The sequence below is a fragment of the Hyaena hyaena genome, unplaced genomic scaffold (genome assembly GCF_003009895.1).
Source record: "Hyaena hyaena isolate Hyena2069 unplaced genomic scaffold, ASM300989v1 scaffold_63, whole genome shotgun sequence".
NCBI lineage: Eukaryota > Metazoa > Chordata > Mammalia > Carnivora > Hyaenidae > Hyaena > Hyaena hyaena.
Window position 1 is genome coordinate 230,509 of NW_024080695.1, and position 8,063 is coordinate 238,571.

An 8,063-nucleotide genomic window follows, 5' to 3' on the forward strand; every position below is an offset into this window, starting at 1 on the left:
GGGGGGGGGGGGGGGGGGGAGGGCCAGCCTAAGTCTCTAAGGAATTTCGGAAGCAAGGTTTCCAGGGCCTTGAGGAACAGCTCGCTGCTGTTAAGGTTATTTACTGTTGTCTAGGGAAGTGTTTGTCGGGAGACCCTCAGATGTACATGAGGGGCCGTAAGTTTGGAGGATGATTTCGGACGTGCCCTGGGGCAGGGGGTAGAAATAAAGGAAGTTTCCAAAGAGATTTTTACATGTTAGGAAGACTTACAGGATCCTGGAAGTTGAGCTCATGTGGAGCTAAGGTTGCTTTTTGCCTCTGGCAAAGTGTTAATATTGAGGCAGCTGAGCTCCCGGAGGAAGGTGACTCTGCGCGTGTCAAGGACTGGTCAATGGGCTGTAAGCAGTAAAGGAAATTCTATTTTTGCTTTTGCTTTTGTTTCCCCCAAGTGTAACCACCCACAGCTAGGGAGAGAACCGCTGCAATGGATCGGGACGACCAACCCCCAGAGTTCACACGGGCCAGAAATAGTGTGTGTTCCTGCCAGCCATGGGTGTTGAGGAGAATCTTCAGGTCAAATTGGCCTAGACTAAAGATTGTTCTGGGGCGCCTGGGTGGCTCAGTTGAGCATCCAACTTCCGCTCAGGTCATGGTCTCATGACTTGTGAGTTTGAGCCCCATATCGGGCTCCCTGCTGTCAGCACAGAGCCTGCTTGGGATCCTCTGTCCCTCTCTCTCTGCCCCTCCCCCCCAAAATAAATACACGTTAAAAGAAAAAAAAAAGATTAGATTATTCTGAGCCCACCTAACAATATTTAAAAGGAAGACCCAAAAGGATCAATTCATGTCCAAGTAACTTAACTGCACTCCAGAACATTCTCAAATGTACAAGGAACAGAAAATCTCCATGACCCAACATAGTAAAATCCACAATATCTGACATCCAGTCAGACTTACCATAAATGCAAAGAAGCCTGTACATGTATACAAGAGACTCAGTGACAGAGAGCAAACAGGGTTGATGGAGGGAGATGTAACTCATTTGCCTGTTACCTGTGCGTTCCTTTAAAAATGAATCCTGTCGGGGCGCCTGGGTGGCTCAGTCGGTTAAGCGTCCGACTTCTTTGGCTCAACCAACTGAGCCACCCAGGCATCCTGACTGAAATTGGAATTTTAAAAAAATGAAAAAAAAGGAGATGTATAAAACTGTGGAGTCATTACATTGTGCACCTGGGGCTAATATAACAGTGTATGTTAACTCTGCTGGAGTTTTTTAGAATGTTAAGTAGAGACTTTAAAACACCCAAATGAAATCGCACGTCCATGTAAAGACTTGTACATGAGTATTCAGAGTAGCTTTATTTGTAATAGCCAAACACTGGAAATTACTGAAATGTCCACCCACAAGTGAATGCATAAACAAATAGTGGTTTTCCATACAGTGGAGCCCTACTCACTGATGAAAAGGAGAGCCCTGGTGATACACCCAATAGAGATAGAACCCAAAATAATACTAACTCGAAACATAGGATATATGATTCCACTACATAAACCTGTAGAAAATGCAAACTAATCGATAGCAACAGAAAGCACATGGTGAGGCAGGTGGTCTATGGCCGGCCGGAGTGCCAAGCGATCTTGAAGGTGGTTATGGCGTTATAGGTGTACACCTGTGTCGAAACTGATCCAGTTGTTATTGTACGTCAGTCACACCCAACAGAACCTGTACAAAAGTGGTAAAACAAACAAGGCCTGCCCCCACTCTGTAAATACAGGTCTTTGGGGTATGTTATCTAGAACAATAGAACTCCATTTACCCTTTCCTGATTTATACGTTGTCATCTGTCTTATTTCTAGCCTTTTGTTGTTGTTGAAGGAAGTCATGTTTTCTTAATGTTTCCCAGCAGATGCCCCTCTTGCCTTGGCTCTGCTCCTTCTCGAATCTTCTACCCAGATCTCTTTATCTCAGCCTGAACCACAGCCTTCCACATTTCCTTCCTGAGGACCTTCTGTCTCTGTCTGAACATGTCTTTATTTTGCCTCATTTTTAAAAAATGTAAGTAAATTTTTTTTAGTGAATACATACAGAAATGTGCACAAATCATAAATGTGCAGTTGAACTTCCACAAAGGAAATACACCATGTCTCCAACATCTGAAGCAAGAACTATAAGGGCGCCTGGGGGGCTCAGTCTGTTAAGCGTACGACTTTGGCTCAGGTCATGATCTCACGGTTCATGAGTTCGAGCCCTGTGTCAGGCTCTCTGCTGACAGCTCGGACCCTGGAGCCTGCTTCAGATTCTGTGTCTCCCTCTCTCTCTGCCCCCTCCTCTGCTCATACTCTGTCTCTCTCTCTCAAAAATAAATAAGCATTAAAAAATTTAAAAAAACTAGAGTGTTACCCACAGGCTGGGATCATCCCCTTGTCCCCTCCCAGGGTAATCCTTTTTTTTTTTTTTTTTAAATATTTTTATTTTATTTCTAGGAGAGAGAGAGAGAGAGACAGCGTGAGCAGGGGAGGGTCAGAGAGAGAGGGAGTCACAGACTCTGAAGCAGGCTCCAGGCTCTGAGCTGGCAGTCAGCACAGAGCCCGACATGGGGCCCGAACCCACGAACCGCAAGATCATGACCTGAAAGTCGGACACTTAACCGACTAAGCTACCCAGGCGCCCCCGCCCCCACCCCCCCAGGGTAATCCTTGTAATGTTCTTCCGTTTGCCAGCATTATGCTGAGGATTCTGCATCAACGTTCAGAAGGGACGTTGGCCTATAGTTTTTCTTACAGTGTCTGTCTGGCTTTGGTATCAGGGTAATGCTGGCCTCATAGGATGAGTTGGGGAGTTTCTCTAATTTTTTGGGAAAGTTTGGGGAGGATTGATGTTAGTTCTTCTTTAAATATTTACATAATTCAGGGCCGCCTGGGTGGCTCAGTCAGTTAAAGTGTCTGACTTCGGCTCAGGTCATGATCTCACAGTTGGTGGGTTTGAGCCCCGCATCGGGCTCTGTGCTGACAGCTCAGAGCCTGGAGCTGCTTCTGATTCTGTGTCTCCCTCTCTCTCTGTCCCTCCCCTGCTCACGGTCTGTCTCTCTGTCTCTCAAAAATAAACATTAAAAAATTTTTAAAAATGTATATTTACAGAATTCACCTGTGAAGCTGACAGGTCCTGGGTTTTCCTCTGCTGGAAGATTCTGGATCACTGATTCCGTCTCCGTACCAGTCATGGGTCTATTCAGACTTTCTGTGTCACTGTGATTTAGTCTCTTCAAGTTCTATGTTTCCAGGAATTTGTCTATTTCATGTAAAGGTATCTGATTTGTTGGCGTACAGCTGTTCACAGGACTCTCTTACCAACCGTTTTATTTCTGTAGAATCGGTAATAATGTTCCCACTTCGTTTCTGATTTTAGTTATCTGAGTCTTCTCTCTTTTTCCCTCAGGCCATGTATAGCTAGAGGTTTGTCAACTTTGTTGATCTTTTCAAAGAAGCAGCTTTTTGTTTCATGGATTTTCTCTGTTGCTTTCCTGTTCTTTAATTTCGTTTATCACTGCTCTATCTTTTGTTTGTTTGTTTTGAGAGAGAGAGAGAGAGACAGCAAGCATGTGGAAGTGGGTGAGGAACAGGGAGAGAATCCCAAGCGGACTCTGCGCTGTCAACACAGAGCCCGACATGGGGCTGGAACCCATGAAGTGTGCTGAACTGAGCTGGAATCAAGAGTCAGATGCTCAACCCGCTGACCCGCCCAGGCGCCCCACTTCTGTTCTGATCTTTATTTCCATCCTTCTGCTAGCGTTGGGTCAAGTCTGTCCCTCCTTTTCCTAGTTCCTTATGTTATGAAGTTAGATTATTGATTTGAGGTCCCGTCTTGTTTTTAACGGAGGCATTCGCAGCTCTAGACCCCCCTCTTAGCCCTGCCTTTGTCGTGTCTTCTCGTTGCTGTGCTGTGCGTTTGTTTTCATTCCAAGTGGTCATGTTTTGTCGTGCCCCCCCCCCCAGGAGGATGCTTTATGTGGGGGCAGTGGGGCTCTGCCTGGAGGCCTACCCTTTCCTGGCCTCCGGCTTTACTATTCCCCCGTCAGTCTCCAGTGCCGGCTGGACCCCAACTCTCTAAAAAGCCCCCATCCTGAAATCACGGCAGTCCCGGGGGCGGTGCCTCCCGGCCCTCCTGCCCCGCAGAGGTGAAGAAGGTGGTGACCGCGGTCTCAGCGGCCCCGCTGCCCTCAGGACCCCGACTGCAGGGAGTCGGCTTCTCCTCAGAGGTGGCACTTGAGCCATGATTCCCCCTGGAATACTATGAGGGTCAATGTCGACACTCCAGGGGTTCCGGAAGAGAGACTGAGACAAATCGCGCGGAAAGAATTTTAGATGATCTGCCTCAGCTGAGGCAGCGGTGCCGGGAGGACACAGGAGCACCGTCCGCCACAAGCCGCCGTCCGTCAGCGGCCAGAGAACAGCCACCCGCCTGGACGGTGGAGCCCCACCTCCTCCCCACGTAATTTGTTTATTTATTTTTGAGAGACAAGCAAGGGAGGGGCGGAGAGAGGGGGACAGAGGCTCCGAAGCGGGAGAGCCTGACGCGGGGCTCGAACTCAGAAACCGTGGAGATCACGAGCCGCGCCGAAGTCCCACGCTCGACTGACTGGGGCCCCCAGGCGCCCCTCCCCCACTTAATCTCTAACGCGCCATTTGGTTTTTCCTTTGGTCCCTGGCTCTTTTATTTCCACAAATTTGTGAACGTTCGGTTTCCCCCTTACTGACTTGCGTCTCCATCCTGCTGAGGTCAGGAAGCCACCCCTTCGACGTCTCTCCTTTAAAACCTGCCGAGATTCACACGTGCTCCAGCACATGGCCTGTCCCGGAAGACGTCCCGCGGGCGCGCGAGGGGGAGGCGCGCGCGCCCGCCGAGGAGAACGCGCGCGCGCCCCGAGGGGAAGACGCGTGCGCCCGCCGAGGAGAACGCCCGCCGAGGGGGAGGCGCGTGCGCCCCGAGGGGACGGCGCGTGCGCCCGCTGAGGAGAACGCCCGCCGAGGGGGAGGCGCGTGCGCCCCGAGGGGAAGACGCGTGCGCCCGCTGAGGAGAACGCCCGCCGAGGGGGAGGCGCGTGCGCCCGCTGAGGAGAACGCCCGCTGAGGAGAACGCCCGCCGAGGAGAACGCGCGCGCGCCCCGAGGGGAAGACGCGTGCGCCCGCTGCGGGCCGGGCGCGCTGCGCGTCGGTTACGTCCTCTTTCCCAGACTCCTCTTCGGCTGCTGCTTTATCCACCGAGAGCAGGGGGTTGATGTCGCCCCCCTGGCCGCCCGTCTGTTTTCCCCGCGACTCTGTCAGTGTTTGCTTCATACACCGTGAGGGTCCGTGGTTAGGTGTGCAAGTGTCTGTAGTTGTTATGTTTTCTTGTATTGACATTTTATCGGTATCCAGCGTCCTGCGTCTCCTGTAACCGTTCTGAATGCCAGTCCGCGTTGTCTGCTACTTCCCTGCTCTCCTCGTGACTGTCTGCAAGGAGCCCGTGTTTCCGTCCTTTACTTTCAATCTGTTTGTGCCTTTGGATCGCAAGTGAGTCTCCTGTAGACAACTTGTGTTTGGATCTTGTGTTTTTATCCATTCTTCCAGTCTCTGTCTTTTAACTGGAGATTTTAATCCATTTACATTTACATTTAAGTGATTACTGATAAGGAGGGACTTACTTCCTCACTGTGCTGTTTTCTTTGTACATAGATTTTTTTGTCCCTCATTTCCTGCTTTGCTGTCTTCTGTTTAGTTCTTTTTTGTAGTGAAATGTTTAAATTTCTTTTTGTGTATATTCTATAGCTATTTTCTCTATGGTTACCATGGAAATAAAGTTATAACACTCTAACTTGGCTTTATATCAGCGTAACTCTGACGACATACAAAAACTCTGCTCTCTTACAGCTGTCCCCACCCTTTCAGTTCTTGATGCCACATAATTACATCTTTATCCATTGAGTGCCCCAAATATAAGCCCATAATTATTTTAAATACATTAATCTCTTAAGTTGACTAGAAAATAAAATGTGGAGTTAGAAACCATTGTTACAATAGTTTATATAATTGCCCACGTGTTTACCTTTCTTGAGATCTTTATTTCTCCGTGTGGCTTTGAGACACTGTCTAGTGTCCTTTGTCTTACCCGCAGGACCCCTTGAGCATTTCTTCCTGGGCAGGTGAGGTGATCACATCCCCTTCAGCCTTTCTTTACCTGGGGAAGTCTTCATCTCTCCCTCACCCTTCCAGGACAGTTTTGCCAGAGGCAGGATTCTTGGTTAATGGGTGTTTCTCCCCTCCTTTTTCTTTTCTTTTCTTTTCTTTTCTTTTCTTTTCTTTTCTTTTCTTTTCTTTTCTTTTCTTTTCTTTTCTTCTCTTTTTGCACTTTGAAAATATTGGCCCACTGCCTGCTGGCCTCTAAAGTTTCTGATGAGAAATCTTCTCATTGACCTTTTTAGGTCCCCTATATGTGATGAGTACATACAAGGTTTCAAGAGTCTTTATCTTTGGCTTTCAAAAGTTTGATTATAATATGTTTGGGTGTTGACCTCTTTGAGTTCATATTGCTTGGAATTCATTGAGATTCTCAAGTATTTGTATTTATATGTTTCATCAAATTTGGGAAGTTTTCAGCCATTATTTCTTCCAGTATTCTCTCTGTCCCCCCTTTTTCCCCCTCTCCTCCTTCCTGGACGCCCACAGTGCATATGCTGCTTGGCTTCATAGTGTCCCACAGGTCCCTCGGGTTCTGTTCACGTTTCTTCAATCTTTTTTCTATCTGTTCCCCCGACTCAATAATTCTGCTCTTTTTTCTTTTTAAATAACTTTAAAAGCATTTATTTATTTATTTAGAGAGCACGAGTTGGAGAGGAATAGGGAGAAAGAGAATCCCACGCAGGCCCCACACTGTCAGCACAGAGGCACAGGGCCCGGATGTGAGGTCATGACTCGAATCAAAATCAACGAGTCCAGCGCTTAATGGTCTGAGCCACCCAGGAGACCCCATAACTTTTTTTAAAAAAAGCTCACGGTGCTTTGCTCCCTCTTGCGCGCCTCGTTTGCGTTAACCACGTGCCCCTCGTTGCCCTGGAAAAATGGTTGGTTGGGTTGAAGGACGAATTCTCCCTGGGGTGATTCTGCCAGTTGCCGTGAGTAGCTAGTCCAAAACCATTTTAAAAGAATTTCATGGCTTGCATTTTCTTAGCACATTACTTGGTATAAATGGTGGCCTTCAATTCCCCAGGGAGCAAGCCCAGTCTTACAGCCTCTCAGGGCTGGGTCGTCTCTGCCCTCCCCTCCACCTCAGACCCGGGGGCAAGGAGAGAAAGGCAGGGCCTGCTTTTGGTCTCATTTTCCGTGATAAGCTTGAGGGCGCTGTGTGTCTGCATCTGCATCAGGTCCCAGAGCTTAGCCAGCTAACCTTTCCCGCTCTGTTCTCCCAGCTCTGCCCGCTCTCAGAGCCCAGCTGACTCGGCGGGTCTTGGCTAAGGCCGTGCCCGATCCTCTGCAGCTCGGACTCATGGCTCCAGGGTCGCCCAGGCCAACGTGACGCCATCTTGGTCTCCCCGGGTCTCTCACATCCTGTGTGCACACGTGACTCCTGCGGCCCTATCTCCCCAACTTGGTCCTCCCTCCTGGGAAGGTGAAGGCAGGGGTGCGGGGTGAGGGCATCCTGACTGCTGGGCGTTGGGGATGGTGGGCCTGTGGGCGCATCTGCCCTGGAAGGAGAAGGTCCGTGGTCGCAGGCAGAGCCCAAGGCGAACCCAAAGCAGCCGTTCCGGCTCTGGTGACGCTCCGAGGGCCCAGCGCCACGCCCCGGTCACGATGTGGGGGCAGCCACAGAGAGAGCGGGGGTGGGGGGGGGCCGAGGGCAGCATCGGAGGGTTCATTCCCCAGGCGCCTGGCTGGCTCAGCTGGTGCTCTCCATCTCGGAGTCATCAGTTCAAGCCCCACCTGGGGGGGTGGCGCTTGCTTAAAAAAAAAAAAAAAGTGCTTCCAGAGCTTCTTGGGATCATGTAGACGCCGCCCTTTGCTGACCACTCCGACCGAGGCTCCGGGGCCGGCTGGGAGAGCCCGATTCTGA